This window comes from Cupressus sempervirens, chromosome 6, assembly GCF_028749045.1.
Source record: "Cupressus sempervirens isolate cs-2001-9-10 chromosome 6, ASM2874904v1, whole genome shotgun sequence".
NCBI classification, from domain to species: Eukaryota; Viridiplantae; Streptophyta; class Pinopsida; order Cupressales; family Cupressaceae; genus Cupressus; species Cupressus sempervirens.
The window spans coordinates 245,586,481-245,599,837 of NC_143123.1; the positions used below are offsets into that span (position 1 = coordinate 245,586,481).

The following is a 13,357-nucleotide window of genomic DNA, read 5'->3' on the forward strand; positions in this document are numbered from 1 at the left end:
GCAAATTTGATTGCCCAACTTCTCATTGAATCCATAGAGTCTGTGGGAGTTGACAATGTTGTCCAAGTAATAATGGACAATACTAAAGTTTGTAAGGTTGTAGGTGCTTTGATAGAAGCACGATATGAGCATATCTTTTGGACACCATGCACTATCCACTCCTTGAACTTGGTGATGAAAGCAATTGGCACCCAATCTTTAGATGACTTGTGAGGGTGAAAGAGGCATTGTGTCAAATGCTTATTAGCAACAAATGGGGTGGATGAAAGCAAGTTCATACAGAAAAGGCCAAAACTTTAAAGGATTTGATCTTGAGCGATGATTTTTGGAATAGGGTGGAATATGCATTAGAACTCACCAAGCCCATCATGTCTATGCTTCGGTATGCCGACACGGATGAGCCTTGTTTGGGGAACATATATGATGCCATGGACTCCATGCTAGAAAGAATGAAATCAATAAGTTTAAATTTTTATGCAATACTTTATCCTTGTTTATTGAGAGATTTTGATTTTTTATTTTAATTAACACTACATCAAGATAACTTACATGTACATCATTTGATATCCCATGTCATTCAGAGGAGAGAGCAGGATCCAGAGGATACCTTGTACAATAAGGTGGAGAAAATTGTTCTGCATCGTTGAAACAAGATGACTACAGCTTGACACCTCCTGGCATATGCACTTTCTCCTAGATATTATAGCCGTGAGATACTTGCTATTCCTAGTAGAGTGGCACCATATAGAGATTCTGAAGTTGTTGCTGGGTATAAGAGGGCACTTAACAAGCTCTTTAGTGATCCTGATGTGGCATCAAATGTTAGGAGAGAGTTTGTAGATTTTGTCTCAGGCAAAAATGCAGAACCTAATGCAATCAATGACCAAAGTAGATTGGATGCCATTGGATGGTGGTACTTACATGGGGAAAGTTACATGTACCTCCAACCTCTTGCCATTAAGATCTTGTCACAAGTATGTATTTAAGTTTTTCTCCTTTTCTTATGGCCACTTAGCTTGTCGAATTAGCACTCTTAAATTCCTATTGTATTGTAAAATTACAATTTCTAATTTTTTAAAATTGTGTTGGTTGTCTCTCTAGGTTGTGTGCTCTTCTGTTGCTAAGCGGAATTGGAGTACATACTCCTTTATCCACTCAGTGAAGCATAACCGGTTGGGCTCGAAGAAAGCAAAGGACTTGGTATTTATTCACAACAACTGGCGCCTCCTATCACGCAAGGATCCAGGATGTAAGAAGGGACCAGAGAAGTTGTGGGATGTACTACCTGAGACTTCTGACTTGGATATGACTGTCCAAGATATATCTAGAATTCCCTTGCTAGATGTTGAGGAGGACGAGGAGGATGTGGCTGCATCTGGGGCTAGTGGAACCGGTTTGGATTCCAATGATGAGGAAAATGATATAGATGAAGATGAAGCCATTGATCCCTCATATTTTGATGACCCATTTGACCCTTGAAGGGCATTTGCATCTTTGATAAAGTATGTTTAAACATTTGTCATTGACTCATTGAGTCATTTATGATTTATGACCATGTTTCAAACTTTATTAAATCATAATTTATTATCTATCAATCTGATGAAGTAATCTATGTTTTGAAATTCCATTTTGCATTTTAGTAATTCAATGTATGATTTTATTTACAACATTAACATAGATTAATGAGTGAGTATTTAAAACATTATACTCATGAACCCACCCACGAACCCAAATGGGGAAAAAACAAATTTGCCCGAACCCCAAATCCGAATCCCTACCCAAACCCGAATCGGCAACTTAGATTTTAATTCTTCGAAGCATATTTTTTAAATATACGTAGTGGATAAGATCTAAAGATTCTCCCTCTACCATGGTGCCTGGGACTCTAAATTTTCCAAAATTTAAAGTTCCATCAGAGTGTTGGATGTTGCATATGTTAGATGGGATAGATATGCTAACCTACCACTCGGATATTCAGCAAATTAGAACTAAACACTCTAAAGTGTTTAGTGACATACCACCTGATAGAGGGATAGAGCACATTATTGAGCTAGAGAAGGGCACTAAGCTTGTTATGTTTACTCCTTATTGGCACCCTAAGAAGCTAAAGGACGAGATAGAGAAGACCATATATGAGCTCCTTGTTATGGCACATATTAGGCTGAGTAAGTTTACTTTTACTCCATCAATTGTTTGTGTGAAGAAAAAAGATGGGAAGCACACAATGTGCATAGACTACTAGGTGATGAATAGGAAAACCATTAAGAACTGGTATCATATCCACATATTGATTAGTTGCATGGCATATTACTTCTCCAAAATTGATTTTAGGTCAAGATATCATCAAATCAGAGTCAAAGAGCAAGATGTGGAGAAGACAACATTCAGGTGTCACTTTGGCCACTTCGAGTTTCTAGTCACACCCTTTGGCTTGACTAATACCCCAACTACATTCCAATCTACTATGAACAGAGTCTTTCATAGCCAATGGTAGAGATTTGTTCTAGTGTTTTCTGATTGCATGCTTGTTTATAGTAAGACACAGGATGATCATATGGCACAACTGAAAACAGTATTGGATATTCTTGATAGGGTTTCCTTGTGTATGCCAAGCACTCCAAATGTGCATTAGGCATGATAAAGTTGCTTCTTCTTCGACACATCATCAGTACAGAGAGAGTTTGCATGGATCCTGATTAGATTCGTGCTATATTGGATTGGCTTGCTCTGGAGAACCTGACATAGCTTAGACGTTTCATTGGGTTGTGTGCATTCTACACTAAATTAGTGGTATGTCTCTCGACACAAAACTCCCCTTACTAATTTGACTAGTAAGGGTTTGAGTGCACTGCTTAGGCACATTAGTTCCTTGAAAAGTTCAAACACATTTTGACATCAAGCCATGTGTTAGCATTACTAGACATTATGAGGCCATTTGAGTTGATTGTCATAACTCCGATGAGGGCATTCATGTTGTTCTTTCCCAAGATCTTCATCCCATTGCATTTGAGAGAAAGAAGATTAGGGGTCCTGAGAGATCATTTAGTGTGTACGATAAGGAAATGTTGGCTATTATGCATGCCTTGGCCAAATTAAAGTAGTACTTAGTTGGTAGAAACTTTTGCACCAAAACAAATTACAACAGCCTAAAGCATTTCCTTGGACAACGAGATCTTAATGAGAGGCAGCAGAAGTGAGTCAATAAGTTAGAGTCCTATGAGTTTGATATTCCCTACATTAAAGGTGCACAGAATGTAGTAGCCGATGCTGACCGCATGTCTATTTAGATGTCCTCATTTAGAGCATTGTATGGGCATGATCCCCCAAACTTCATGGATTTGCTATTCAATGACAATAGGATACCCAGTGCAAGTTGTTTGCTAGAGGAAAATCAAGATATCATTAGGGTACTAAGGAACAATATTCAGATAGCGTAGAATCAGCAAAAGTGATACGTTGATCAAAGAAGGATTGCTCATTCTTTTTAGGTGTATGGTCTATTTCATTCTATACCCTCAAAGGTTGTCTTCGATTAGGAAGAGTGGAGCTAAGAAGCTCAAGCTCTGCAATTATGGTCACTTCCATGTGGTTAGACGCAAGGGTGAGGTAGCCTACGAGCTTAATTTTCCAATGGAAAACAGAGTTCATAATGTGTTTCATGTACCACGCCTTAACGTAATGTCCCTTTCTCTGCGCTAGGCCTTACTAGCACCTTGTTGGTCTATCTTTCCATCTGGATAGGCTAACGACATTAATCTTGAGGATGTCAACCTATCACAGGAGTTTATTTGGTTTTGTTGGGGAAATATTTAAGTTGAGAAGCTTTTTTATAGTTAAGTCACTTTATTTTATAAAGTGGATTTATAATCTTACTTTATGACTTAAAGTTCTATAACAAAAGTAACTTAAGTGACTAAAAGACGAAAAATGGCTTTTATCCCACATTGCCTAGTTGTTTGCACTTACCCTCATATCGAGGTTATAAAAGCAATGAGCTTCCTTGGGATTGACACCATGAAATATGATATTGTTCAAAATATTAGACGTTTAAATGTGACTAGCTAGTCTTGACGACGAAACCCCTTGAGACAGTAGGCAAGCTAGACCTAGCCCCAACAACTCATTGAAGGTTTTACTCATAACTAAACATGGAGCTTGCATACTGTTTCAACATAGTTGTGTACGACATCCAAAAGTAAGTCATTTATCAAACGTATACAAGCAAAGATTTTCTGAGATTAACTAGAGTTAGCAGAGTCAACTGGCACAGTGTGTGTTAGTGGCCATTACTGTTATCAATGTAGCAGGGATGTGGTACTGAAAATCGCAACTAGACCAACTCATAACGTGGGGATTTGGAGGTGTTAGTATTTTACACTCTCACTGCAAAGAGAGAGGAGATAAGAGACTCGACTTTCACGTAGGAAAACCACAAACTGACTGTGGGTAGCACCACTAGAGTAACAGGTTAGTGTTGCACCAACACAATTGGGAGCATTGGAAATATTAATACAGGCCGTCCGGAGTCTAAAATAAGCGGGTTGGCAGACAGGACTCTAGGGTGTCATGATTTCCATGAAGAGGTAGGCCATTCACGACAACCACGTACTATTGTTACTTACCCTTGTATTCATTTATGTAAAACATCCTGTCTATAAGTCCAGAAAGTATAGACATTTCTAAGTATTGTTGCTAAACGTCCCTTATGGAATGTTACTCGGGTAACTGAATATCTAGTTGATTCTATTTGAAAGCATACTACAAATTCCGAGATTTTTGATCGTTCACATTATTGCATTATTATTCTACTATATTGTGGAGTTAAAAAAATGTTGAGGTAAAACCGTTGGTCACCACTCTTAACCATAGAGTGAGTTTGATCAGTATTTGATGTTGTTGTAAGGGTTTGGTTTCTTAGAGTGGTATCAGAGCCACAAGACTTGCCAACTTGTGGGTAAACTATTGGAATTGCAGGCTGGTTAAAACAGGAAAAATATCAGGCATGAAGAGGGAGAAATATAATTTTAGTCATATCTGACCTGAACAGGCAGAATCTTCAAACCAGATTGATATTGAGGACAATTACACAGTTGATGAGGAGCTAACCTTTGAGACAAGCATACAAGTTGAACATGTTGAACAAGTACGGGTCACTCAAATGGCTCACAATGCTAATGAAAAGGAACGAGAAGTAAGGAAAACCAGCAACCTTGTAATAATCAAAAACAAGCTCTTAGTCATGAAACTTCAAATTCCACCGAAATTTGGCATAGGAGGCTAGATCACCTTGATTATTGTGCATTATCATCCATAGGAAAAATTGTAAAAGGTTTCCTTGGTCCAAAAACTAATCATTTAAGTATTTGCAAAGGATGTGCTTTAAGCAAAAATACCAAACAATCATTTCCTAAAAGTGTTCACAAATCTAAATCCATTCTTGAACTGATCCATACTAATCTTTGCGGTCTTATGTCTATACCTTCTCTCAATGGGTGCTTTTTCTATGTAATTTTTATTGATGATTACTCTAGAAGAACTTGGATCTACTTTCTGAAACAAAAAGAATCAACTGGAGCCTTATCAAAATTCAAAGAGTTAAAAGCCTTAGTTGAAAATCAGTTAGGATAGAAAATAAAAACTCTAAGATCAAACAATTGAGGTGAATATATCTCTGATATTTTTAAGAATTTCTGCATTGCTGTTGGGATTAAGAGGGAGTTTTTTGTACCTTATAATCCTCAACAGAATGGAATTGTGGAATGTAAAAATAGATCAATTGTTGAATCAGCCAGAGCAATGATGCACGATCAAAACTTTCATACTTCCTTTTGGGCTGAAGCATCCAACACTGCAGTCTACATTCAAAATAGATGTCCACATTCATATTAGAGAACACCACTCTAGAAGAAGTATTCACAGGCATTAAATCTAATCTAAGCCATCTAAGAATATTTGGATGTCCAATTTATATCTACATTCCTAAAGACAAAAGAACAAAACTAGAACATTCCAAGAAGAAGGGGATATTTATTGGATATAGTGAAACAACAAAAGGATATAGGGTCTTCATTCCAGGTCAAAGAACAATTGAGATTAGCAGAGATGTGAAATTTGAAGAAAATATTGTCTTTAATATTTCTCGAAACAGTGATAAATCTATTACTAAATCTATTCCTGAAGCAGATGAAAATCAACAAGCAGAAATTGAGAGGGAGAATGATATTGAACCATCCTCTTCCACTATGTCTAATCATGAAAATTCTGAAAATGTCAATAATAAAAATAGGCCACTTTGGGCTAGAAAAATGATAAAAAAAAATCAGGTTGAGCCTAATGAAGTGATTCGAGAGAGCAAAAAGACAAGAAATCAATCATGTTATGTTGCATTATTAATTGAACTTATAAAAATAGGCCACTTTGGGTTAGGAAAATGATAGAAGAAAATCAGGTTGAGCCTAACGAAGTGATTCGAGAGAGCAAAAGGACAAGAAATCAATCATGTTATGTTGCGTTATTAATTGAACTTATAAAAACAGAACCTTCTAATGTTAAAGAAGCGCTTTCAAATTAGTCTTGGAAAGAAGCTATAATTGAAGAATATAACTCTATATTAAAAAATGGTGCATGGGATGTTGTACCAAGATCTACGAACAAATCAATTGTTTTTTCCAAAAGGCTAGTTAAAATTAAACATGCATCTGAAGGCAATGTTGAAAAGTACAAAGCCAGGTTTGTAGCTCGAGGTTTCTCACAGAAAGAAGGTATTGATTATGAAGAAACATTTGCTCTAGTTGCTAGATATACTTCAATAAGAACCATCTTGGCTATTGCAGCATCCAAGAGATGGAAGGTCCATCAAATGGATGTCAAAACAGCGTTCCTTAATGGCAAGATTGAAGAAGAAGTCCATATCAAGCAACCAAAAGGATTCAGCACTCATGACAGAAAAACTCATGTTTGTAAATTAAAGAAAGCACTTTATGGTCTCAAACAGGCTCCCAGACCGTGGTTTGAAAGGATAGACAACTATCTAATGAAGTTAGGATATTCTAAAAATGAAGTTGATCCCAACTTATATTTCATATTCAGAAATGAAGCTGATCCCAATTTATAAGATTATTCTTGTGTTATATATTGATGATTTATTGATAACAGGTGAGGAAAATCTCATAAAGAAATGCAAACAAGAACTCATAGTAGAGTTTGAAATGAAAGACTTAGGTCTACTTCACTACTTTCTTGGATTAATTCTAGGTCTACTTCACTACTTTCTTGGATTAAGTCTAGCAATTGGATAACTACATTCTTCTGAATCAAGAAAAATATACAGTCAACATTTTAACAAAATTTGGAATGATGGAATGTAAACCAGCTGCTACTCCTATGGAAGTAAATCTACACAAGTTGAAGGATGATATGATCAAATCAGAACTTATAGATTCTACTTACTACAGGCAGACTATTGGATCTTTAATGTATTTGGTGAATACTCATCCTGACATATGTTATGCTACTAACACTTTGAGTCTTTTTATGTGTGCACCAAAGAAGATACATCTACATGCAGCTAAATACATTTTGAGATATCTAAAGGGTACTATTGGAACGAGAATCAAATATGATAAAGTTAACATTGAACTTCGTGAATATTATGACTCTGATTGGGCGGGTAGTCCTACTGAACGTAAGAGTACTTCTAGATATTGCTTCAATCTAGGATCTGGTATGGTCTCTTGGTCCAATAGAAAATAGACTTCAGTTGCATTAAGTTCCACCAAAGCAGAATACATTGTATCTTCTTTGGGTGTTAGAGGAGCAGTATGGCTACGGAAGTTGTTAGAAAATTTGTTCAAAAGACTTTTGAAGCCCACTGTGATTCATTGTGATAATCAAAGTTGCATTAAGTGTTCAACCAATCTGGTTTTCCATAATCGCTCCAAACATATTGAAATTACTTACCACTACATTCAAGATATGGTGAATCGAGGAATCATTCAACTGGAGTACATCTGTATTAATGAGCAAACAATTGATATCTTTACCAAGCCTCTTGCTAAAGTGAAGTTGAAATACTTCACAGAAAAACTTGGTATGATTAATTTGTAATATTGAATAATGAATTTAAAAATTTTAATTTGTGTGTGTCTGTGCTTCTATTGCTGTTTAATCGCATGATATATGTAATGAAAGGTGACGATCTTTCATGGACATATTTGTTCAGAAGGTAATTGTTTGTAAGCTGATGATCTTACAAATGATAGGCCTGTTATCATGGACATCTCTAGATATTGCTTCGGGCAATTAGAGATCATAGATAACAAACTTATTTGTTACCATAGACATCTCTAGATTGTAGTCGGCAAATAATTGTAATGAGCCGATGGGTAGGATAGTATGTATTATTTGTTCTGTAGCCGACTTGTGCCCGACAGGTCCCTTCAAGAACCTTCTGAAAGGCCCTTCGGTGAGTATTTATACTCCCTTCGGGAAGCATTGTAATCATTTGTTCGGATCGAGCATAATGTAATGTCTTGGCTTATGCGAATAATAATAAGTTCTGCTATTCATATCTATTATCTGTGCGTTGATTTCTTTACCCAGTACGGTAAACATTTGGCGCCGTTGCTCGATGGACCTGGTAGGATGACAAGCAAATGAAGATTAAATGCCAAATCAATTGAACAAGAATAAGAATAAGTTGAAGGAAAAGGATGAATTATGCGCAGCGCAGGAAACTTTAATTTTGGCACAACAGGCTGAACGCAGACGGAGATTTCAGCAAGTTACCAACGGCCACAGAAGCACTGAAAAATTGTTGGAAGAGACCCAACAGCGGCTCGATTTGGTGGAAGAAGTAAGGGACGAGTTTCTAGACCTGTGTACACCAAGGGAAGAGAATCCAGACGAAAGGGGATCGACTCGCACGGCTCGAAGTGCCGAGGGAGCACGAGGGTGGAGTGAACTCTTTGTCCGAGATATACTTCCAAAACAGACAGCTTCAGAAAACCCTTTTTCACAAAACAGTGCGGGTGTTGGAAATAGCGCGACTGTCAAAAACAGCACGGGTATCGAAAATAGCGCGGGTGTCAAAAATAGCGCGAGTGTTGGAAACAGCGTGGGTGTGCAAAACAGCACAGGTGTGCGGAATAGCGCGGGTGTGCAGAACAACGCAATTGTGCGAAATAGCGCGGGTGTGCAGAACAACGCAGGTGTGCAGAACAGCGCAGGTGTGATACAAAACAGCGGGGGTATTCAAAACAACGCGAGAGTACAAAACAACGCAGGTACACAACAAAACCCACAACATCTAGTAATGATGGCAGGAACAAAAGAGAAACTGTCGAAGTTCGATGGCGATGGTATGGTCGATCCCATTCGACATTGCAAAACATGTGAAACGATCTCGAGGGCAAATGGGATAACTGATCAAGACAACTGGATGAGACAATTTTCGGCCACCCTACGAGGCATGGCAATTGACTAGTTTACTAGTACAGATCCGCAAAAGCTGGACAGTTGGAATAACATTAAAAATGAGTTTCTGGCCAAATTTCAACTGTTGCGTGACGACAATGAAATTGTAGCAGAGATCTTTAATACTAACCAAGGGAACAACAAAACTGTCCGCGTCTATGCTAGGAAATTAAAAGATTTGATAAACAAAATGGAAAATAAGCTGGCGGACGGACTTCAGAAAAGATGGTTTGTGGGTTACGCCCAAACTTGCAGAAGAAAATGAAAATTGTGTCGCTGTCGTCATACATAGAAGCTTATAACAAAGCATTGAACCTTGAAAGCGAATAGAAGACAACGAAGAAAAAGAAAACTAGCTCATCGAATTTCGATGACGACACCTCTTCAGGAGAAGATAGCAGCGATGATGAAGGCAGCAGCAAGAAGGTTCATGCCCTTCAGAAGGACATGATTCAAATGATGAAGGAATTCAAGAGCATGAACAAGGAGACTAAGGGCAATGAACTATGGTGCACAGAGTGCAAGAAGGAAGGCCATACAAAGGGATCCTCCCTGAAAGAGCAATTTTGTGAGATCTGCCAGATTATGGGACACTCAGTAAAGGAATGCCCTTTCAATTTGAAAACAAGAACACCGCAGCAAATGTTCCTGACACAGGAAGCGTCCACATCCAGAGGGAGCAGGAACAACAGTACGGAGGGTGCCACGTTGGGAGGATACAGAAATAATCAGCGCGGTCAAAACAACAACAGCAGCAGCAGCAGCAACAATAGCGACAACAATAATGGCGGAAGGAGTCGAATCCAGTATGATGTGAATGGCCGGCCGATAGTCCAATGCCGCGCATGCAATTTGTGGGGTCACTTCACCCGAGAGTGCACAACGGCGAACACACCGAAGTTGCTATGCCGATGGTGTGGACTTGGCGATCATGACAATGCTAAGTGCCCGAAGTCCAGAGTAAACTTGATTACTGTCAGGATGGACGAGGAAGAAGTTCTAGCAATCACTCGAAAACAGGCGAAGCTCTACCCTGATTCGACGGAGGAAAAGAAGAGACTGGAGGAAGCCTGTGCAGAGATACAGGGAGCAACGCAGGTAGAAACGGCACACCTGAAGGACACGCCGAGTACCTCCATACGGAACTGCGTAGAACAGAACATTGTACGGAAAATATTGCAAGCCGAGGTACCCGTCAGGATAAATGATCTTTTGCTCACTATGCCTCAACTCCGTACGGCACTCATGAATATAGTTCTAATTGCTAAGCAACCAATAGAGCAAGAAAAGCAGAAACAGGGGGGCCCAAGTGCAAAAGACCCAATGATGTTAGCTCTTTCATTCGGACGCTATCCGACGATTGTCAAAATGGGCATTCTCGAAACTGTGTTAATAGACACGACCGTGGACAGAGGGTTTGGTGTCAATGTGCTGCCAGAGGATACCTGGAAAAAGTTGGGACAGCTAACATTGTGGCCACCTACCTTCCAGTTGTTAACAGTCGATCAACATGGAATCAAGCCATTGGGAATACTCACAGCGCAACTAGTAACGATTGGAACATAACCATTCCTATTGGACTTTGTCGTGATTCCCCTGAAGCGGAAAGGATACGATGCTATTCTGGGTCGGGGGTGGCTGATACAAGCCAAGGCAAAACACGATTGGAAGAAAAACACTTTATCACTTGAAAGCAAAGGCCGGAAGTATGTCATCGATCTACACACTCAGATGGTTGGAGAAGAAGCTCTATCATCGGATTTCGAAGGAGAAGAGGATGAGAGGAGGCAGAGTATAGAACTCGATCAAGAGGGAGTCCTACGATTGGAAGGAGATGACGATTTGGATTCAGTAAATGGTCTTTACCATTGGCAGATAGAAGACTATGAAGTGTTTCAGAGCTGCAACGTACTGACGATAGAGGGACACAATACTGATGAATTTCCAAAGGAATTCACCAAGATGAAGGAAGGAGATGCGCCATTGGATGTGACACCCACACATAAGTTCACTGAAGGGGAACCCATCAAATATGATGAAGCCGTGCTGCAAACCATGAATTTAGGAGATGAAGCTGAACCACAGAACATACTGGTGGGAGATAACTGGGAGCTAGTACTGAAGGCAGCAGCATTCAAGATATTTTTGGAGTACAATGATGTGTTTGCGTGGACATACAAGGACCTGAAAGTAGTACCCTCAGATTGTGTGTGCACCGCATCCCGTTGATCGAAGGCGCAGTACCTAAATGGAAGCGGTCCTACAAGATGAACAAGAACTATGCGGCACGAGTTACAGAGGAAATCAACCGGATGTTGGAAGCTGGCATTATCTTCAAAGTGCAAACTAGCGAATGGGTGTCGCCAATAGTGATCTCACTGAAGAAGGATACCACTCAGATCCGGATATGCGTCGATTTCAGATGCCTGAATGCAATCACCATCAAGGATCCATTCCCAATCCCGTTCATCGATAGCATCCTGGAGGAGGTAGCGGGACACGAGATCTACTCATTTATGGATGATTTTTCCGGATGCAATCAAATTTCAATCGCAGAGGAGGATAAGCTGAAGACGACCTTTGTCGTAGAAGTTGGGGTGTATGCCTATAATCAAATGCCATTCGATCTGTGCAATGTACCTGCGACATTCCAGCGAATCATACTGCACATCTTTGATAAGATGTCGGTCGAAAACTTCAAGGCATTTCTAGATGATTGGTCGGTGTTCAGTGCGGAGGACAAACATCTAGCAGCATTGGGTGAATGTATGGAGAAATGTTGACGCGCGCGCCTGGCCCTGAACCCGAAGAAGTGCAGGTTTATGGTTCCCCAGGAAAGGTTGCTCGGACACATAGTCTATAAGGAGGGGTTGAAGACAGATCCGGATAAGGTGAGAGTGATATTGGAGATGTAGCCGTCTACCAATGTAATGGAGGTAAAATCTTTCCTCGAATATAGGCTATTACAAACACTTCATCAAAAATTTTGCCAAGGTAGCATATCCACTAGACAGGTTAACGTGCAAGGGAGAATCATTCCGATGGGAAAAGGATCAAGATAAAGCATTTGAAGGGCTCAAAGTGCGGTTGGCTATGGCACCCATCCTGGCATATCCGGATTGGAGCAAAGAATTTCATGTACATGTCGACACATCCAATTATGCAATTGGAGCAACCCTGGCGCAAACAGGTACCCACGGGCTGGATCACCCGATCTACTTTGCCAGTCGACTACTATCAAAAGCTGAACAGAATTACAGTACGACCGAACGGGAAGCTTTGGGGATGGTCTATGCAGTATAGAAATTTCGTCATTACTTGTTGGCGACACCGTTCGTCTTCTATGTCGACCATCAGGCTCTTTTGTATATGATCAACAAACCTATCATTCAAGGAAGGATCAGCCGATGGTTACTCCTGTTGCAGGAGTTTACCTTCGAGATCATCGTACGGCCAAGGAAGAAACACGTAAGCGCGGATCATCTGTCACGTATCAGAACAGGAGAACCAACGGACGGTGTGAATGATGACTTTCCTAATGCGCAGTTGTTTCAGATTGCTGCACTACCAAAGTGGTACACAAGCATGGGCGAGTACTTGTCGACGGGATAGTTTCCAAATAACATGCCACAGAATGAAAGATGGAGGTTGGTGATATGGAGCAGAACATTTCAGCTGATTAATGGACTGTTGTATAAAATGGGACCTGATCAGATCTTGAGGCATTGTGTCCTCGAGGAAGAAATCTCAAAGGTACTAAAGGAAGCGCATGAAAGACCGGCAGGACACATGGGGCTGGACACAACTGCACGAAAGATACTTCTGGCAGGACTATGGTGGCCAACAGTACACAACAATGCCAGGGAATGGGTTGTTGCATGCG

At 39.9% G+C, this 13,357-nt stretch overlaps 1 protein-coding gene across 2 annotated transcripts in view; it reads right to left on the bottom strand.

Annotated features, from left to right (window-relative positions):
- The window catches only part of LOC149552165 (golgin), a 268,394-nt gene that overhangs the window by 68,490 nt on the left and 186,547 nt on the right, over positions 1-13,357 (bottom strand). Inside the window, exon 10 of one of the 2 annotated variants that reach the window (XR_016352869.1) lies at positions 5,729-5,855. The exons of the other annotated variant lie outside the window; for it this stretch is intronic. The gene's annotated coding sequence lies outside the window, so the exon portion shown is untranslated. The remainder of the gene's footprint in view (positions 1-5,728; positions 5,856-13,357) is intronic. 2 annotated transcript variants of the gene reach the window in all.